Genomic DNA, 22,721 nt, shown 5'->3' with positions numbered 1-22,721 from the left:
TTTCAAATTGACATTATTTTCTCATTCTTTCAGCATCTTTTCTTTTCTCATCTAAGTCACTTAGGATTCTGTTTCAAGACAAGCCTTTTTCCTTCCTTGACACGTCTGCACAACAAAACAACAGTGCTGGTGTTTCCTAGGGAATTACTGTATTTCCTTAGAATTACAGCAGAAGACCTGCGTAGGTTTGACGTGCTCCCGAATCCCCTCTGTATATACACTAGGAGAACAAAATCAACACACTGTCAGACAGGGTCAAAACATCGTCCATTCATTCTGTGCAAACATACTCAACAGTGATTTTAGTGAGTGCAGGTGAGTAATGCAGGCAAGGTAGTAGGCAAAGTCCTGCATTAGAAGCCTCTTTATATCTGATGTGTGTATAAGCACAACAGATTTATGGTCTGTCTCTTTACATAGAGATACAGTGATATCTACATCAAAGTGGGATTATAATAACTACTTAGTTATGTTTTTCTGCATACTGTAACCCTCTATTTAAGGTGTCATTTGAAGACTGTTTTATAAATGAGGTCCCTGGGCTTTAAGTTGCATTCAGGGAGGAGTATCCATCTTATTTTACATACTTTCTCAGATTTTTTTACAGACAATTTACAGAAAGCCGATTTCTGTGCTTTTTGCTTTTGACAGGAGTACATGGAAGCTTTAAATTCTTCAACGCTTATTAGTATTGTTAGTGAATGTCCTCTGTGTTTTGATGTACTGTTGTTATGTCATTTAACGAGCTGGCTAGCAATATCCTGTTTGTATATTTCTAAACAACTGATGGTATTATGTTCTCTGTCATTGTAGTCCTTCCCCATATCAGTGTGAAACTGAGCCAAACCCGGATTACACTCCCAGGCAAACGCTGCCAATGCAGCCTTGGTGTTATAGAAGAACCTTCTCTGGCATTAATGAGGGTTTAAAACTGGGTCAACAAGGTACTGTACTCATTATGTTCATGCAAAAGGCAGACACCATCTCACTGTAGACAAAGATATTTATTTTGACCTATTTTGGAATATATGTACATCAATTTCATGTTCATGCATGACCCACATAACTGATCCGCTGGTCACTTGAGCTGGTTATGGATACACAATTCAAAAAGATTGCATCTATAGTGAATACATTTTTACATGTGAACTTCAGTTTGGGAGCCAAGGAGAATATCAGACAGCTGGGCAATCACACATGGAGAATGACATCTGTGGGCTATATCAGCTGTTAGAAGTGCTGTCATTCACTCCTCCACCAATCTTATGTTTTTTATTAAGACAGATGTGCACACTTTTGGAACTTAATGAAGGAAAATATAGCTGCCAATATTTGCAGTCTGTATTCAGGGTGTCAAAACAAATTCAGGAATGTTTATTCACGCTTCTGCACAGAGAGGCTTTGCAGATAGGTACTGTAAGGTCTTTAAATGGACTAATTGGTAACAGGGCGCAGCTCCGCTCCTCTGCGCTGTGGCTCGGTGAACAAAGGAGGCTCGGTGTTGTTGCGAGGTCCTGTGGGAGGTGTGCTGAAGCTGAAGAAGAGACCGTTCTCCCCAGACGCTCGGGTGCTTTCCACAGAAGCCGTCGTGAAAGTGAGGAACAAGGGCGCGTTTGTGCCGTGGAGCTGCCGTCCTTCGTCACCGCCACGCGTGGTGACTGGAGGAGCCACTCACTCAGTCAGCAGTGGGCTGAAACCCACTCTCCTTCGTGAAAAAGCTGTCTTCGGTTTACTTTTGATTTGCCTCCAAGAAGGAGACTACCTCGCCTGATTGGACGAGTGGTGGAGTGCTACCTTTCCATCAACAATCCTCGCAGTTTTATGTTGTAGTAGTACGATGTGAAACATCATGATGTGGTTTTAATGAGGGCGGCTTGTAGCGTAGTGGTTAAGGTACACAACGTCAGTGGTTCGAATCCTGGTCGAGCCACAATAAATGATCCGCACAGCCGTTGGGCCCTTGAGCAAGGCCCTTAACCCCCCATTGCTCCCCGGGCGCTGCACCGTGGCTGCCCACTGCTCCTAGGTAACTAGGATGGGTCAAATGCAGAGGACAAATTACCCCACGGGGTTCAATAAAAGTGTATCTTATCTTAATACAATACCTGTAAAGTGTACTGTACATAGAAGGGGAAGTGAAGATTCCTTAGTAACAATTTGACAATACCTAGTCTTTTAAATGATCTCAGCCTTGGTGTTTTTAGCCTAGATTAAGTTTTTCTGCTGATATATTAAAATCTATACGATTTAATATGATCTGGTAGCAAATCTCATGTGAGTGTGACTTTAAAGTAGGGGGAAATGATAGGATGTACTATATAAATATGTGGGCTATACCGAAACCTACAGTAGATCATACCATTTAGGTTTTTACTTTGAATATATTTGTCAAACGTCAGTGAATAAATGGATATTTTATATTTATCTAATTGAATGGCTTCCTTCTCATTTATAATAGTTTGACTATGACTTTCTTAGTTTGATTCTTTATTTTTTCAGGGTCTCTTCTGAAAGCACTCACCTGAGGATATTCACCCACATTCCCTAAAATGTCAGGCTTTTCTGTGTCTAGCTACTAATTGCCCTTTTATACGTTAATCTACCCAATTACCAAAATGGCATTCTGTCCCTCTTTCCCTCTATGTCTCTCCCTTGTTCACATTTCTAGTTTTGTCATTTCTGTTTTGTCATTTCTGTTTTTCTCGCAAACAAACAAGTGTTCGTCTGCACCTCCACTCCCCTGCTGTTTGCCAAGGGGACAAGTATGGTTGTAGAATAACAGGGTTATTGTGCAGACATGACTTTTGTGAAATAAAGATTTCTGAGAAATGTCATCCCCAACAACCTAGAATTCTGCCTGTGAATTGTCACGTACTGTGTCTCTGTCCCACATTTTTGTTATTTGCTGACTGATTTCCCTGTTTCATGTGTTTTCTAGTTCCATGTTTGTTTCATGTATTTCCTGTCATGTCCCTTGCCTCTGTGTCTTAGTTTGTTTCCTTGTTTCTCCATTTCAATGTATGCTCAGTGTTAATGTTCCGATTCATGTTTTCCAATTTTCCCGATTACTTGCCCTCCTGCTCTCCTACTCCCCTCTGATTGATCACCCGGCTTCCACCTCCGCCTGTCTCTGTGCTTTGCTTGTAACAAACTGAGACACTGCTTTACCTGTATTGCCCTGTCTGCTGTGCTTTGACCATTTTCTGTGGGACTCTGATTAAAGCCTGCCGTTTACTACATCCCTGAGTCTGCCATTGGTTCCTGTCGGTTCCCATCCATCCATCCATCCATTATCTTAACCCGCTTATCCTGAACAGGGTTGCAGGGGGGCTGGAGCCTATCCCAGCATACATTGGGTAAAAGGCAGGAATACAACCTGGACAGGTTGCCAGTCCATCGCAGGGCTCACACACCATTCACTCACACACTCATACCTATGGGCAATTTAGACTCCCCAATCAGTCTAACCTCCCCCTCGTAACAGTGAATTGTCAAACTGAAGATTGAAAATTGATACTGTGAGGCTCTTACTGTATATCCCACTGTACATGAGGTGATATGGAAGTGATATGATTGTTATTTGTGGCTTTGACAAACTGAGCTGACTTATCAGATACTACACAGGTGCTTTTGAGCTGGTGATGAACAGCGTGGCGGCACGCATGGTGCAGTGGGTAGCACTGCCGCCTCACAGCAAGGAGGTCCTGGGTTCGAATCCCCGTCAGCTGGGGCCTCTCTGTGTGGAGTTTGCATGTTTTCCCCGTGTCTGCGTGGGTTTCCTCCGGGTACTCCGGTTTCCTCCCACAGTCCAAAGACATGCATGTTAGGCTGATTGGAGAGTCTAAATTGCCCATAGGTATGAGTGTGTGAGTGAATGGTGTGTGTGTGCGCCCTGTGATGGACTGGCGACCTGTCCAGGGTGTATTCCTGCCTTTCGCCCAATGTATGCTGGGATAGGCTCCAGCCCCCTCTGACCCTGTTCAGGATAAGCGGGTTCAGATAATGGATGGATGGTTGGTTGGATGGATGGATGAACAGCGTTTGTTATGGGAAAACTATCTGTGGAGAAATATTTTGGGAAACCCAATATCTTGGTTCCGCTATTGCTAACAGTGGAAGACTGGCCCATACTTCACAGATCTGATGCAATATCAAATATCAAATGACATACTGTGGACCAGCTTAACCGTGACTGTGAATGACCTAGTCCAAAAACTCCAACAGTCATGAATCTACTGTTGGGTAATGGGTTTCACATGCTACCATATATACATATCTCTCTCCAATGGAAATGAAAATGAAATGCATGAAGGCACCCTTAGTGCATGACTGGAAGAAGCAGGAAGTGGGGTCACTTGTCAGAAGAGTGATACTGTAGCCGCTACATCATTAATCCAGGACTGGGTGCGTCTCTCCCCACCCCAAAAAAATGGGGTCCCTGAAAAGAACATTGCCTCTCTGCCCACCTACATTATCAACTGGCTTTCAGCTAGGTACTCAGAGACTGGATCACAGTTAGTTACCACAAAGGTAATCTCTCAGGATCGGTCTCCGTGTCTGCCGCGTGGGTGGAATTATTAATAGGAAGCGCACACTTCTGTCATGCTTAATTGCACATCTGAAATGTTTTTGTAAAAGTTTCAATTCAATTAGCAATCCCTGAATGCTTTCTGCCTCTTAATTTCCTACGCTGCTGGCAAGTTGACACAATACTGTAGCCATTGTTTATTTTGGATCTCTTAAGAGATTCTGACATCCCTGTAATCAAGATCCTTTTGGCTGAGGGCTGCACAGCCTTGAGATATTCTTGTCATTTCTTCACTATCGTTTATACGTTTGGACTTTGAGAGAATTGTTGAATGTTCTAATCAAATTTAAGAGTTTAATTCACATTGATCGATTCTTCCAGGCTAAAGCTAATAAGGAAAACTGGTGAGGGCATTAATAGTTTGCTAAATTAGAGCAGACAAGCGCCAAAGCCCTTGCTCTTCTTGTGGCCCTGTTAACTGAGGAAAGAGACCAGGGTTGCGACCTGAATCCACTGAGTACAGAGTACAGAGCCTATTGATATGCGTTTCTCCTTCTATAATGATTCTGAATCAGGCAAGAAGGTGCTTGAATTCTGCTTGTTCTTTGATAACATAACGCTGACCCCGTGATGCATTGTGGGATGGGATATTGGGGTGGCCCGAACAACGCTGCTGGTAATTCCGAATATCTTCTGCTCCTTTGCACAGCCTCAGGTGTTGTGGGGGAACCTAGAGGGAGCATTTTACCCTCTGGATTCACAGAACAAGCTGTTACACAGTGCAAAAATAACACTTGCACACACACACACACACACACACACACACTCACACATAATAATAATTCAAAACCTTAAGTGGTCAAGCACAGCTCTGAGAAGGCAGGTGTTCATGTCAGCCCTGCAAGAGTATCATTAATCCGCAGGTAGACCCTGATTGCCTAAGATGAGGTGGAGCAGCTGCAGGTCTGATTGGGCCTTTTTTCCCTTCCCCAGTGTAACTAATAGAGAAACAATGGGGGGCTTTGAGCTCAGGGATGAAGGGGAATGTAGTTCCAGACCTGCAGATGTCAAGTAATAGCAACCGCCAAATTATACATTACATACATAAGTATACCCTGTTGAAAATTCCATGGTTGAAACCAGCTTAGAATCCGAGCTGGTCTTCTCAGCCGGGTAATGACTCAAGTGGCCAGGTCTTTATATCTATGAATATCAGCTTTTAGCTTTTGAGTACATAGAATAGCATATCTTTTTTTTCTGTAATGGAAATGTGTTTATATTATATAACTTTGATAAAGTAAAATACATGGAAAGTTTCAGGTTATGATATTTGCTCAGCAGATTTTACATCCCACTCCAAGCTCTGATTCTCCGGTGTTGTCTCAGGCTACAGAGATAGAAGTGTCATTAAATCCATGTCAGGGCTTGGAGAAGTCACATGTGCCTGGGCTAAAGTCCGGTCGATGCTATCACATGACTTAGCAGAGAGGAGCCAAATGGCCTGTAAATGTCTTCGCCCATGCAAACGCAGAGTAAAAATCTAATCTTAAAGCAATGTTCATGTGCAAAATGATCCAAATTGTAATGAAGAAAGCAAACATTTCATGTCATCTTATGGGTAATTTCCTTCTTGTCAAAAAGGCCTCAGTGGGTTTGATACAAAGGCCAATGAATCAACATCGGAACCATTTCCACTCGCTCACCACAAGGCTCAGTGATCTCTCCTGTGTTATTTACAGTCCACACTGTCCTTGCAAATACAATGAGATGACCTTTCTTAGTTATTCCGATGATTCAGTGATTATGGACACTTCCAAACTACTATCAACCAGTTCCAGAATTTTATTATTACATTTTATTGCATTTAAGTCTAATAAAATTGTCATAGACTTCAGAAGAACATTGCCCCCCCCCCCCCCCCCCCCCACAAGACACCATCAGAATTAAAGCAATAGAAATAGTTGAGAAGTGTAAATATCCGGGAACCTATACAGACATAAATGGACTGTTGGAGCCAATTGTCATCTAGCGCATGCCAAATGTCAAGCAAGGCATTGCAAACTCAGGAAACTGAATGTCAATCAGTCAGTACTGTCAGTGTTTTAGATGTGCTTCATTGAATCAGCACTGACCTTCAGCCTAACAGCTTGGCTCTCTAAATAACATCAGACAGCCTAAGCTGCTTCCACCCTTGACTTTACTGAGTAGTAAGATCACAGGTCGACAACAAAAAATCATAAAACTTTACTTAATTTTGGTATTAGATTTTATGATTAAGCATCTGAAATGTATTTTAATGTCATTTATACTGTATATGGACGTTCTTGCTATAATTAACTTAATATAATTAATAATTTCTCAGTTCTAATAATAGTAATCCAATGTATGAATCTCTAAATGCATTTTCTGTAATTTTATGAAATATAGCGTCATTTTTATAAATCAACAGAGCCCATCTCAAGACGGTGCCCTAGTTTGGACAATAATAAAAACAGAATGGATTTACACAGTGTTGGCAAACGATGTTGACACCTCCAGAAAGAAAAAAATATATTAAAGATGACCTTGTTTCAGTTTTATTACCTACAAATGTCTTCATTGGCAGCTTCAGTCTGTTTGTGTTTCCTTGCTGTTTGTGCATCATTATCCTGCTTGACTTGGCAGAAGAGATTCGCCAAATCCAGCCGCTTGAGTTGAGCGCTCTTTTTTTTTCTTTAAAAAAATGAAACAAATCTGGCACTGGTCACTGCTCTGTGCCGTGACTCTGTGTGCTTCAGACTGATAGGTAACTTTTTGATGCCTGATTTAAACTGACTGGCACTGTTTGTTCCAGAAACCTTTAAATACATTGAGCTTTACAAGAGGCCTGGGGACCTTTGAGCATTGTGTCCCATTTGTCCCTTGGTTAAAGCTGATTTGTACGAATATGGAGCTCTATTTAGCTTTGGCACCCTCAGCTCCCCTTTTGATAAATGTCCTCTTGTGTCAGAGGGGCATGTTCGTTTAAGAACTTTGCCATATTATTGTGAGAGAGTCTCAAAGAAAGCCTTTGAGGAAGCCTGACTTAGCTGTAGCGTCCCTTGCTCTTCCGCTATCTACATTCACTGGCACAGGTACAGGTGAGCAGGTAGGGTAGGAGTGAGGTTAGGGTCTGCATCACAGTACACTAAGCTTGTTTTTGTGTGTGCGTGTCTCTGTGTTTGTGTTTGTGTGTTTGTCTGGATGTCTATGCATGTGTGGGTTCTCAGTTCTACATCACACGATAAGCAACACCCCCACAAGGTGTCAACATCACACAGTTCCTCCACTGGGATCCGAAAAGATTGAGCGATGGACTTACGATGAGCTTACATAGAGTTTTTATGGAAATTTGAGCATATCAAACAGAGGAACGTATGTACAGTAAATGTAAAACATGCCTACAGCGCGTGTTGCCATGTCTTCATCTACACATTTAGGCTCAACCTTTGGCTCTGTGCTTCAGCGTGTTTTCTTCTCCCAAGAGAATGAACCTGACATCTATCTGACATCTATCTGACATCTATCGTGCATTGTAGGCGGTAAGAGAAGGGCAAGTGGCAAAACTCATCTGCTTCTTCATCTTGAGAAAACTATAGTTGGGGTAGGAGTGGGATTTGCAATGTCATTTAACAGTAGGCATTAACAATAAAATCTGTTAGCCCATGAATCCTATTGTATAGAATCATACAGTATGAAATGCTAGCTGAATTCAGTCAGTTGGAAGCTAGTAAACAAAAGCTAGTCATTTTAGATACTTTTGGTTTTGGCCTGAATTACTCCACCTGAATGAGCTTTCCCACTCAAAATAAAATGAATATCAAGCGGAGCGTCTTCCACGTCTGAGATCATTTGATACAATCAGGCAGGGATTCTGTATATGACACATTTAACTATAGCTTCTGTCACATTGTTGACACAGACATATCGCAAATTTCCCCAAAGGAATTATGAGTACTGTAATGCATGTCAATTATGTAGATATCCCAATCTTGGCCCCTTTTATATAGCACATTCCGAAATGTATTTATATGCACATATTTATGTGAGATGATAAATGTATTTATGGTCTGACACAATAATCTTTGCTTTCACGGTATTTGACAGTCCACATACAATATATTTGAGAACATAAAATGAACTCCTAACTTATTTATTGTGTTGATTTGTTCATGGTAAATATAAAACATTAATATTCTCGCCATTTTATCGCCACAGCTTTTCATTGCTTTTTATTATTAACTGTATAATAAAACTAGTGAACCTATATTTTGAATGCTTGTCAGAATGTGCATTCATAAACATCATTTCTTTTAATGACACAAGCCAATTGTACCCTAATTATTCTATTCGTTCCAATTGCCCATGTTGCTGTGGATTTCCGAGATCCAAGATTTGGAGAAAACGATACAAGCCGCATTGTCTCTCAAGTTCCCGCTTGATTGTATACGGTGATCCTACGGCCCCTGTGAAGTCCCTCCCCCTACCCTCGGAGCTGCGAGCCAATTATGACCCTCCCTTGTGTGCTGGCTAAAACTCCGTTTTCCAGTTTAACCCCAGTGCTTATCGCCCAAGTTCTACCATATTTCAGCCTGAAGGTCGTCGTCAGGTCAAGAACGTTGTGTCATGATGTTCGACAGAAATCCCGCTCTTTGAACAGAGCGTCCCATCCTCTCATACACCATAAGGGCTTATTTCTTGGTGAACCTTGAAAATATTAATCTACTCAGTCTTGGTGAACCCCCAGGTTCCATAACGGATTACATTTGAAAAAAAAGCCCCTTCATTTGCTGTGGGATCCAGACATATAGGCTACCACATTATCTAACAAATAGCTAGCAGCTTCCAGTTCTTCAGTCGCGGGGAGTAGATGATGAATATCTAGTTTCAGATGGGGATATGCCTATTGTACTCTTGAGACCTTTGAGACCTTAGAACTTGACAAATGAGTTGGTGTCATAATAGTTTATATGTCACTAAATAAGTGTGAAGTTTTACACAGAAATACTATTTAAAAGTATGAAAAAATGTCAAAGGTTATATCTGCTTGGAGCCCATTCTCTCATTGAAGCTCAATATCTTAACCACTCGGAATGCGTTTTCTAGTTGCCCAATAAGAGTGTCTAATAATAATTTTGCAGACCACAGGAAAAGCGCATTTAGTGTCGAGGACTGATGAGGGTTGGAGAAAGAGTGTTTGAGTCATCTAGCCTGTCAGGTTGTGTTGTGCCTGATGAGGTGATTCAGGGAGGAGGAACAATTCAGTATTTTTTGCTATTGAATCTGCAGGATATGTATGTGTTAGCAGAGAATAGGCCACAGTATGTTTTTATGTTAAAATCTGCTCGTTACTCTAAATGACACACTGGAGTGCAAACTACCACTGGCCATTCTGAAGCACACATGCATTTGCTGTGGCTGCTGAAGGATTTGTTAATTTATTATTTTTTTTGACAAGTCATTGTCTTGGGCATGAGACAAAGGATGGGCAGACGGCTCTGATTAATTACTGGCACAGTCCATGCGCAGACTCGACTGGTGACATTAATATCTGCTGAAGGGAAACGTGCAGCAAGACTCAAAGCTGCTGTGTGAAGTTAAGAAAGGTAGGAAATCAGGCAGGGTGCCAAAACGGATGACCGCACAAAACGTTTAGACCCTAATTCAGATGTCAGTGTGCCCAAAGCCAAAATCACACATGCCAGACATTAAAGTTTTAATCACATACACTAGTTCCATTAATATTTGAGCAATATTTAACCATTCTCATGCTCTCACTCTCTGCTGTCAGGGGAGAGTGTGGAGAATTATGCTTTATTACCCTTCTGCAATGCAATGCCAGGTATTACCTCCTCGACCGCAGGAAACAATGGGAATGAATCTGCCTAATTTATGAGACCTGTGGACTATTCTGACTAAACGTGTGTAGCGAAAAGATACCACTTGTATTTCAGCAATATGCAGTACACATTTTCTAGTTGTTCATATTTAAATTTCATGAATGTTTTGTTCTAGTATAGAGGGGTGTACTATTGAAAAGGAGCTAAATGAAAGTGATTGGTTCTAACTTATTATGGATGGTTTGTGTTTGTGGGTCCGGCTTCATGCAGCCGTGGGCTATGATTGTCTCCCGACGCACCAGAACCTGCTTATGTGCAGTAAATCCCACTCGGCAGTTGTTTTTGCCGGACATGAGTGTGCGTTGAGGGGATGGCGTGGGTGTGTGCGGTGACAGCGTTCTGTAGGTCATATGCTAATTTGCCCTAGATTACTGCCCTACATATTATTCCTCCCTCTGTATCAGTACTGCCATTGTACCGTCTGATTTAATAGTACCAATTGTACACATCCTGGTTCATGTGCGTAAGGTAGTCCTCCTATTGATCATAAGAACAAAAGGAATAGTTTCTATATAACTATTGCACTGATATCCAGTTGTTAAATGACTTGCCTTTGAATCAAAGGTCTCCAATGTAAAAGCAACAACCCCCACCTTGCTCAACCCCTTTTCACCATCACTGCTGATTCAAATTAGTTTGTTATACTGTATATTAAAAGAGAAATATCTGAGTCCCTTGCACTATGCATGTGAGCGTGTGAGCAGACCGACAGTACTGGCATGTTCAATGGTTGATGGACTGTATATAATATGAGAAACTAAAAGAAAAGAACAAGCTTTCATATTGGCAGACCTGAAGCGAACATGATTGAAAGGTGACTCAAAATAATGAGGTTCAACACCGTCATGATTCATGTCCTGTGTACGCTGCAATGCCCACATCTGCCTTTTGGGCAGAAAAATGCAGACGAGACTTTTACAGATGAGGCAGTGTGGGATGCTGTGAAATTGCCACTCTGAAGCCGACCCAGTTTAAAGTTATGGGAGGATGGCATAAAGTTATAATTGGATTTGGGATTGTCAACTCTGTCTGGAATTTCTAACAGATATGTTTGAATAAAGAATATGCAATAAAGAAATGCATTCACTTTTCCTCAGCATCCAACCATGTTGGCAATTGTATACACCTTGCTTGTTGTCTGTTAGTTATGAAATTCTTCTATCATATCTCTGGAGTAAGAAATATATTGTGGCTTTTCATTTAGTCAACAAGGCCTGTTTGGCTGGTAGTTTACGATAGTTATAGACATGTATAGGCCTTTTAAAGGAACCGTTAAGCTCTTTTCTCTGCTTTGCTCTCCTCTCTGTGTGTTGTATGTTTAATGAGCTGTGCTTCCTTCAGACCAGGAAAAGGAGGCCTGTGCTGAAAGGAATTGGGGAGCTCAGTGTTAGCACCGCCATGAGCTATTGATGAATAATGCAGTTTTAATATAGAAATTCTGAAAGTTATTCACTCATGTATTCCCTTGTCTTAAGGATTGGCAATGACGCCTCACGGAAAATCTGCAGAAAGTGAACAAAACCTTTTAAGATGGCGCACTGCAGCTTGAAGTATCTGCTTCTTCCTGGATTCAGACCCTTTTTTTGGCTGCCCCTGATATGAGGGCCAGGAGTCTATCACTGCAGGGTTTCCTGGTTATTGGTTTGACTTTAGCGTAGCATGCTGTGTTCTTTTTAATGGGAAAATAATAGACCCTGTTCCACGGTCAGGCTGTCCTGAATCTTCCCTTCCACAGCAGAAAGCCATTATCAGTGTGTATTTGATCGGACAGTAGTATGAATAACAAATTGACTTTGGTGGTTTAAGTGGGGTGTAGCATGAGGCAGGTGGGTGGAGAGCTAGCCTTGAGCCTGAATGAGCAGGCTAAGACTCCAGTAGGAAGTGCTGGAGGCACAGAGCTGTAAGCTATGTGCTGATGGAACGCCTGCTCAGATAAACAGTAACCATAACATGTCTGAATGACTCTTCTCCAGGTGGAATTAAAGAGGAAATGCCGACATGGGACAATAATCCTCCTACTGATTCATGAATAGTTGTATAAAAAACAACAACAAAATTTCTTACTAACCAGAATGTCAAATGCTTTCAATTGGGTGGAAGGAATTACAGTACTTTGACAGGCGGTGTGGAATGTCTGACTAATGTTTTTGCAGTAATCTGTAAAATAACAAGGCATTATAATGGGATGAGTCAGTGCTATCTCCTCAACATCATTACATTGCATTGCAAGCCACCAAATGCCACAGAATAAACTTCAGAAAGTCAAGCTGGAGGCTGGATTGAATTCATCAGTGTTTCCCGCAGTGGTTTATAGTTAAAACGGGTCTCCTGAACAAAAAACGTCCGCGTCTTAACTAATGGTGGATTAAAAAATGAAAACCGATTTAAAAATAAAATTATTCATAAAATAGATATTTTTTTATGTCTTTATTTGGAACATTTTTACTTAAACCTACTTATTCATGTGATTATCTAATCAGACAATTGTGTGGCAGCAGTGCAATTCATTCAATCATAGTAGATATGGATTGGTTCACATCAACCATCAGAATGTGGAAAGAAGTGACTTTGACCGTGGAATGATTGTTGGTGGCAGACAGGGTGGTTTGAGTATCACAGAAACTGCAGATCTTCTGGGATTTTGGTGCAAAAACATAAAGAAAATCCAGTGAGCAGAAGTTCTGCAGAGAGAAATGCCTTGTTAATGAGAGATTTCAGAGGAGAATGGCCAGACTGGTCAAAGCTGACAGGATGGTGACAGTAATTGAAATAACCGCACATTACAACAGTGGTATGCAGAAGAGCATCTCTGAACACACAACGCATCGTAACTCTAAATGGAAAGGCTACAGCAGTAGAAGTCTAAAAAATAAGTCTAATAAATTCTGTGCTCACTGAGTGTAGATTTTATACGACAAAAACTATCACAATGTGAATTGCTGCAATGTTATTTACATTTTGTAATATACCGTATAGGCTTTTAAAAATTGAAGTCATTGTGTCATTCCTCGCAATGTTTTGCAGAATATGCAGGAGCAGATGGTAAAATGTGGCCTATCTCAAAGGCTATTTGTAGATATCCCCAGTACAAACTACAGGCATCATGCATTGGACTTACATGTGAGTTCAAACAATCATGCAGTCGTTCTGTCTAAAAACAGCAATGCATGTACAGCAATCAAGTCAATTTAGTATTCTATTTTTTTAAATTGACTTTAAATTGATCAATTTTGTGTGCAGGTTTCTGATCTGTATTGCACAGAGTCTAAAAACAAATGGCTGAAGAATTTCCTGCAGGAAACACTCTTTCATAATAAATGACCCAGATAAGGGAAGTGTATAGATTCTCGTGTCAGTCTCCTCTGTGAGATGATGTGGGTATTCACCAGGGATGATCAAACAGCAGTGTGGGAGGAGTGGAAGACTGCGTACACTTAAGGCCTGATAATCACGGTGTGCTTGTGCCTGTTCGTCAGCAGTTACATAAAGTTTTACCCGGCTGTATGACTACGTTTTCAGTTAGTTCAGCAGGAACAAGTACAATATGTACAAGGCTGGAACAATGTACTGTAGAATGTGCCAGGTGTAAAAGTGAGTATATCAGACAACTTGCTGCTTTCTTTCAGAACATGCACCATACTGATGCGTTGTCACTACTTTCTATGCTGCATGTAATCATGTAATTAGCACAGCGGTCCTTCTAAACTCAGAATGGATCATTTCAGCAACAATTTGGATTCTGTACGTTATTTTTACTCAACAGGCCTCATCACCATAAGTGGGTCTATAGGGTGAGTGGGTGTCTTGCTCCTAATGCTGAAGGGCACAGTGTGCTCAATTTGGAGCTGCCAACATCCAAACAGAGCACAGAAATAACCCACTGGGAAGGAAGGAAGTAAGCCAGGGGCGCACAACACCCGGTCCTGGAGGGCTGGTCTGTGAGCTGGTTTTTGTTAGAACCAATTCCCTTAATTAATGTTTCTGGCCACTCTAGAAACGATGTTGGTTCACCCCTGTATTTGAGCACAGTAAAATCTTTAGGATACACCTTAGGATGCAGCCTGCAGCTGTAGCTGGTGCATATACACATGTCGGTTCAAGACATTATTTAGCTAATTATGTTAAGGGCAGAAGTTGGCACAAAACCCTGCAGTCGATCGGCACTTGCTGTGCACCGATGAAGTAAGCACAGGAATGAATGCCTGGGAGGACCTGGGGGGGGGCAGTTGTGCATAAGGTACAAGCTGTACGGCGCACACCAGGGGAACACTGTCTACGCCTGTGAACGTACGTGACAGCCTATGAAGCCCTGCCTGGGGGACCATTCACATTCACACTGCCACGTCTCGCCCACTCCTTCCTGCTGTCGCCCTGGGACATTAACAAACGCATCAGCACCAACTGTCTGAGCCCGGAGTGAGAGCGTGTCAGCGATGTATGTGTCATGTCTGTTATCGTCATTACACAGGTCCGCCGGTGACCGTATGCATTTCAATATAGAGAATAACCTGCTCCAAAGCTGAATGTGTTGGCTATAATTTTATACATCTTTAGACTTAACATTGGATATTTAGAAATAAATTATAATTTTAATGTCCCAAAATCTTGTGCACCCATAGGGAATTTCTTTTCCCACCCTCCTGGTGTTTGTCCCAATTCTTTGTCACCAGCTGAATAGGCCTAGCCAGAAGCCCTGTCACATACTCGCTCACCGTGACTGCAGTCGGAATGCTTAAAAATATCTTATTGATGAACAAAAATAGCAAGCCAATGACAATCTTCAGACATACAATCCAGTTCCAGACGGAAACTCATTAGTAACTGTAGCGTGAGCCAACCACCTTGTTAGCACTGTGAGCCCATATAGTACTTCCTGGCTCTCGCACTCCAAGTTCTTTCTCGCTTGAAGTGGCAGGGCCCAAATGAATTGAATTGAAATGACTTCTATTAAAGTGCAACCTTTCCATAATTATAAGCTGTCACAGAGAGTGTGCTGGCTCTTAACACATGACCCATATAAATATGATAATATGGTGAATGAAGAGAGAAGATCGAGGGGGGGGGGGGGGACCTGGGGTCTTGCTCCAGTGAGAAGGGACTGATGAACCGGTTGGAGGTGAAATGGCGAAGTCCTCATTGTAATGAAGAAGCGTGGGGTACTGAGGTGCATTCATTCAGCTGGTTATCCAACCTCAAAGGTCCCTGAAAATATGAAAATAGAGGTTTATTTTCCAGGGCATGTATCCGATCATTAAATAATAGTTGGTACTGAATATGCCTGCTATAAAAGAATTTGAAAAAAGATCACCGCATGAAAATGTATTTTCGACTGGTGGAGAAAAGAGCTTTGCTGGGAAAGGGTGGATGGGGTAAAAAGAAAACAACCCTTGAGCCAAGAATACTGCATGAACAGAAGCTTTCCGAACTCTTCGTCTGGTTGGGATTTGAATCTGCAATTCCTCCTTTTAGCAACATAATGTGGTCTGCATTATAATGCATGTTAGCCTTTCAAGTGCTCCCATTAGACACCACAGTGGGAGAAATTGCAGCATTGTTTTTTCCTGAGGAGGAGTGGTTTGAGTACCTCCTAAAGCCCATGGTGCTTGTAGGTTTGACATTGGAGGTCGGTCAGTGAACTCGTCTATCCCGCTCTGCCAGTGGGGGGCAGGGAGCAGAGCTGGGAGAACTCGCTACCTCCTCAAACGGGGAAAAGGATCACATCCCCTGCGGTTTTCACAGCATCACACCGAGCTCAGCGTCCCGCTCTCCTCTCAGATCTTATCAGAGCGGTCTCCGCTAACCTCCTCCTCTCCAGCATTATCACAGGCGCCGTAGCCTAGCAGCCTCTCCGGGCTGTTCATTATCGCCTGCCTGCTGTTTGACGCTCTGAGCTCCTGTAACCCCAGGAAGGCTCTCCGCCAGCCTGCGTTTGTGCTTGTGTGCCCGCCGCATGCAGATAACGATGATGAGAGGCTCTGCTGAGCAGTATGCAAGTCTGGACAGAGTGAAACAGTGTGAGGATGATGGTATAGCTATTTAATTGGCCACATAAGGCTATCAGATATCACTTTGGTTAACTGCCTGTAAAAAATGTTAGAGGTGCCTCATTCGTTTTTTATTATGAAATGGATTTATTCTTGTCTCATAAAGATTAGGTTTTCTTTTGAGAAGTCACAGTGGGTGGGGGCAGGTGTTGAAAAGTAAGGTAATATGCTTTATATAATATACATACAGTATAATAATCACTTGTTGTTCTTTGTACAGCTTATACATACAAAAATATAGCCTTACTTAATCTTTCCTTAAAAGTCCTTAATTATCACTGAAAGTTATGAGCTGGATGAATGACATTTTCTTTTCTCCTCCACATCTGAGTCATAGTGGGAAATTCATTTTTGCCAACCTTTATGATTAGGCCCGTTCCCTTTTTCCCTTTTATTGCCCTTTCAATATTATTCATGACTGCTTTAAGTCCATCCATCCAATATTTAACACTCTTATTCCTGCTCATGGTCACATGGGGTGCTAGAGACGATCCCAGCATGCATTTGGTAAATGGCAGGAATTACCCTGGATGGGTCGCCAATCTATTGCAGGGCAGCTTTCAGTCTGATGTCCTGCAAATGCATTAATGTTTCCTCTACACATTTATGAGCTTATAAACATCTGGATGTATTTCTTAATTTGAGGGTATGTACATGAAGCGATATTAAGTGCACTGTGTAGGAATTACAGCCCTTTAAAATTGTGTTGCTGTCCAAATACTTATGGCCCTGATCGATAGCTTTAATAAATATAGAGACCCTGGGTGCGCTTAGATAAAACTCTTGTTTACACCACTCCTTTATTTACACTGAGCCTTTATTTTGTGAACATTTACACATTGCTGATTATAATTCAGTGGCTCATCTTTGCTTGACAACAAAGCAATTTGGGTGTGACATTTCACATCTTGGATGCGAATAACACTTCTCATCTATTCCAGAACACTGTAATCACAAACCACTCACTGCAATATTTATGTGACAGAATGCCCTCAGCTCTGTCCAATGCCATACACAAGATCAACCATACAGTATATGGCCAATCAAATACCAAAATAAAGTGGCCCCTGTGGTTAATGAATTGAGTCATTGACTTGACTGATTTAATGGCATTGTTGCAATATATTTCAATATATGTTAAACAAACATAATGAAATTTATGTAGAAAGTTTGACTTGAAATGGGAATATGGAGGAAAAACATGACTGTCCAAATTATTTTGAATGTAATTGTAGACCAAACCTTTTAACTATAATGTGCCTGGAGTTTAGGGCTAGGTAACTGAGGTGAAGCAGGATGCATCCAGAGCTTGGGCCACTATTAATGAAAATAACTTCTTCCCGCAAACCTAGAATTTGTGTGTGCCTATCATATCCTACTGAAACCTAGCAAAAAAAAAGAAGTTGAAGTATTGTAATTTCTGACACAATTCCAGTGTCAAAAATGGGGTGCAGTGATAATACCTTGTAGTGTAGGCTTCAGTATGGTAGAATATATGACTTCAGATAAAGACTGCACCCTAATTGCCAGGTCTTAGGAGGGTATTGGCAGAGTAGAACTGAGAGGTTGACCATCTGACTAGTTAATTATCGAATTTCCTCTTCTCATACCCGGTTCCCTCACACTGACTGCAGGGTTCCTGTGTGCTGCTAATTCACAGCTGTAATCCTGTGAACAACAGAGGGTGGCAGGATCTTATCTTTTCATTCAGGATGCTTCCTCATTATTGTGGCAAAGCCTGTGTACATTTGACAGATTTGTTGGCCTGCTTGCAGGAATGTAAATTAGAGCCACAAAGTCCCAGTGGTATAGTACCCATGACTTGGCCTCAGTCCTGCAGTTACAGCATGTCCGAAGACTTTTGTTTCTGTGAAACAAAAAAAAAAGTGACCCACTTTTTTCCAGCTGAAATTGGACACTTCCAATTCCATTGTTTTACTTGTGTTATCAGAAGAGTATATTCTCTTCAAGGATATCACTTCTAAGATGACATTATTGTTATCAGTGCCTACTGGAAATGACAGAATGACCAAAAAATGTAGCGCCTGATTAAATTGTTACTTGTCGTTTTAAGGCGAGGTTGACTGCAAACACAAGGAGTAGAGTGCCGAATATGGAAGGCCTGCTTTTCCCTTTTGAAGCGATGCATGCTTTCTTCAAGGTCTTGCAGAATTGACTTACTTCCAAGCATAGAGCGAGTCACAGTGATGCTCAGCACAGGGACATCAGAGGGATTGCACCATCACACGCTGAGTTTTAATGTGTCCCAGGGAGTTTCCATGGCACCTGTAGTTTCTTTTCCCCATCTTGGTTTCACCCAACAATGGAAACCAAAAACCACATCACATATGGGGCGTATGTACTTGCATGCAATTACTGGATCATTTGAAGCAGGATTTACATATTTTTTCCCCCCCGGTACAGCACAATTCGTATATCAGGAATTTTCTGAGCTAAAGTGGCAAAAATGGAGAGATTATTATGGTTCAACAATAGTTTCACTTAGATCTAATAAAGGGATACACGTTGATCATTTTCCATTTTCCAAAATGACCCCATCTCATAGAATATGTACAATTTAGAAAATGTTCTCCTGCTTCTTTTGGTTGAAATGTGAACGCAGTGCCTCGTTGCTATTGTGGTGACAAAATGAGGACGGTCAGGTTCATCTGTGCAGACAGATAACAGGCAAGACACGTGAGGTCCGGAGGCTTCTGAAAAGCCCTTTTGTAAGAGACATTTCCTCCACCTCCTCACATTTAATGAGAGAGAGAGAGAGAGCGGTGATTGCTTCTCAGACCTCTGGCTGTCTGAAGAATTGGGCTGTGGCACAATCAGCACTCCTCAATCTCCTCAAATGATAAAGGCTTTGTGGGTGTTATGTTTTCAGATGTTTTTAACGGTGAAGCAGCTGTGCGCAGCACGTGGCCTGAGGTCCTGACTCTTCAGTGTCCAATCTCAGAGAGCAGGCATTACTGGTGTTGACATGCAGCTGTCTCGGCACAACAAAGACGGGCGTAAACGTGCGCCGCTACCTGAAAAGATCCTCGGTAAGCAGTTGAAGAGATTGTGAGACAAAGCCATGCTTTTGATAATACCAGCCCTCGGATTGAAGGAATCAGAAGATTATTAAATGGAACAAAGGCAGACAGGTTTTAAGATGGTCTTACTTATTCTAACTGTCTAAACCTGACTTGATATTTGACAGAGATGGTGGTCAGATGTTCTCATGAGTCCCAACTGCCTGATTGACAGCACATAAAAGTGCACACTGGACTTTTATTTATCAATATCATCAGCTAACACCGCCTTTTCACTCATATTAATGTTTCTCGAAAAGGCTCCAACAGGTGAAGAATTTTTCAGTCATCAGGCTTCAGTTATTTATTTATTTAGTTATTTATTTTTTCTTGACCTCCTATTTTTATTCTACCTATGTGGCTGGACACCAGAAGAAAGTGTTAACAACTGCAAGCAAGTTAAGACCTGAAATGTCCTTTGTGTGATGAATGTCCTTGCAAGGGCTTATCCTCACACATCTCTGAAATCTTGCATTCTAAACAGGCAGCCAGGGTTGCACTGCATTTAACGGTGACAAAAAGAGACCCAAAAGAGAAGGATTTCTATTTCTGAATGAATGTAGCTAAATTCACTTTGCTTCAAATTCAAATTTAAATTCAAATTTTAGTTTGGTTCTGCAAGCTTTCACTGTGGTTACATTTCATATGTGTTTCTACATAATTATTAATGAGTGCTTCTGGACCAATTTACCCCTATAGTATTTTCCTGTTAATGTACAGTATATTGCAGTGTTTTAGGACATGATCTGATTCCGAGTGAGTGCGAGCTGGCTCAGGCCTAACACAACATCTGCCACTGTGTGCCGTTGAAGATCAGGCCCTTTCATGCTGGTCACAATTACCTCTCCCTCCATTTCACCACTGTTACTGGTCACCATGGAGACACCAGCTAGGGCTTTAATGATCCAATTTATTGACAAAGGAAAATAGAGCCCATCTGGCTTGAGCAAGAACCAGTACGAACTCACTGTGCCCTTGCAAACTCCTTAAAGATTTATAAAATATATTTCAGGTACAATTTTAGTTATACAAAGTTGAAAATGCTGTCAGTCTTTCTTTGCTTGAGGGGCGCATTTGTTCTGATGCAGCCTCTTGGTTGAATGACAAGCATAGGTAACGTATGCATGTGTTACTACTATGCTGACTTTACTGTATGTATGTACTGTACCACAAAATTACACCACTAACCCCCCAAAAAATGCCCAATATAGCTATCGTGTTGGCTAGCTAATGCACCCACCAGCAACAGGCACAAAACATTATTCTGAATAAGATAATAACGATAATAATCCGAATAAGCTGTTTACATGGCAATTGAGAAAGGAATGGTTCTTTAAATATTAAATTTTACACGGTGTTGTGCATAGCACGATTAAATGTAAAGCTGCCAGGGAACGTGACGTACCTTACACGCTTTATTTAACTTTAAAGATGTTTAAAAAGTAGGACAATTTCTGCCAGCATGCAAAAATGATGTCTTCTATCCTTGTGCCCTGAAAACTGCTAGCGAGCATTCTTGCTGTTTGAGAGTTACAATAGCTGCCTATAGTTTTACACAGGCATTACTTCATACTGCCAAGGAAAATAAGAATGAGACGGTGCTAGTTTTAGCCTGTTTATTTTCTGTTTGTGATGTGACGAGGATGTTTTCTTTGATAGCTACCCAACGCATGTATTGTAGGCATTGAAAAGAGAGTAGCATTTGTGATCGCGATGGTGCTTGAAATTTATATTAATTAGAATGCTGTTCCTGAATCAAAGTTTCAAACTCAAATTTAAGCTTGAACAAATGACTAAGAACAATACTCAAATGTATTTAGAATATATTTTGACAGTCGTAAGAGCCATGGCATTTTGGCAAAACGGCAAAAACGCTGGCCGTAATTAACACGTTCAGTCTGTTTGTGTTGCAAAATGAGTTATTCCCAATACGCTGTATACATGTCGGAATAGTGCTGCAACAACACAAATAATATTCGCATATGCTGCACGTCTTATGTTGGAATATGCAATATTCCGAATAAGGGCTTATTCAGGGTATTACATCGAAGTACTGTTTACATGAAGGTTCGATCATCATAAAAAAAACTTTTATATTCATAAACTTACTTAATAGCATAAATCAGAATGCAATATACTGTAATATCATAACTTTATGATAAAAGCTGAAAAGTCATTCCCATACATGAAAAAAAAAGACTTCTTTTTTATACAAATCACAATTTTTATTTATTATGCATCACTCAGGGGCAGCAGCTTTTCTTTTTCTTTTGCAGAACATTTACCCCTTTTCTCTGTTGCATTAGACCATGGGTGCACAACTCCGGTCCTCGAGGGCAGATCTGCGTACTGATTTTTGTTCCAACCAATTCCCTTGCTTTTAATTTGCTGACAGCTCTATAAATTACCCTGGTTCAAGCCTGTACTTGATCACAGTCAAATCATTAGGATACACTTGCAGCTGCAGCTGTAGATGGTACTCATACACATGTCAGATAAGATATGATTGAGTCAATTAAGTAATTAAGACCAGAAGCTGGCGCAAAATCCTGAAACGGATCAGCCCTTGTTGTGTACCCCTGCACAAGACTCTAGACCAGGGATACTCCCAACCTGCCCCACAAAGCCAGTGGTACTGCAGGTTTCCATTCCTCTCCTCAACTCAGGGACTGATTTAAACCTGATGTGCCAGTTGAGTGTAATCCCTGGCCAATCAGTGACATTATTGGACTGTGGAGTATCAGACAGAAGAGAAAACCAGCAGTACTATTGACTTTGAGACTGTTGAGACGTCAGACTGTTGGTGCCATTGCACAGAAGTCGACTGGTCTCTCAGGGGGCCCTTTTGCCCCCAGACCCCTGGCCTGTCCCCCAGCTCTCTTCCTGCAGGTGATGCCCTGTCTCAGTCTGAGTGCCTCCCGTGCCACCAGACCCCAAATCTGTCATCTGCTGCGGGTCAACACAATGGCCTCGCTCCGCGGCTGTCTCTTAGCACCTGGCCTCACAGCCACGCGATGAGGAGGGTGACGTAAGTCCGCTCAGACTTGTTTATAAGCTGTCATGCTGGCCGACCCACCGTAACCCCTACCGGGGCTTTGTGTGTACAAACTGGAAGGCACCTGACCTCTGTGTGTACAAATGGCAGACGCCC

The sequence above is a fragment of the Conger conger genome, chromosome 2, assembly GCF_963514075.1.
Source record: "Conger conger chromosome 2, fConCon1.1, whole genome shotgun sequence".
NCBI classification, from domain to species: Eukaryota; Metazoa; Chordata; class Actinopteri; order Anguilliformes; family Congridae; genus Conger; species Conger conger.
Note: the sequence above shows the minus strand (reverse complement) of the source record.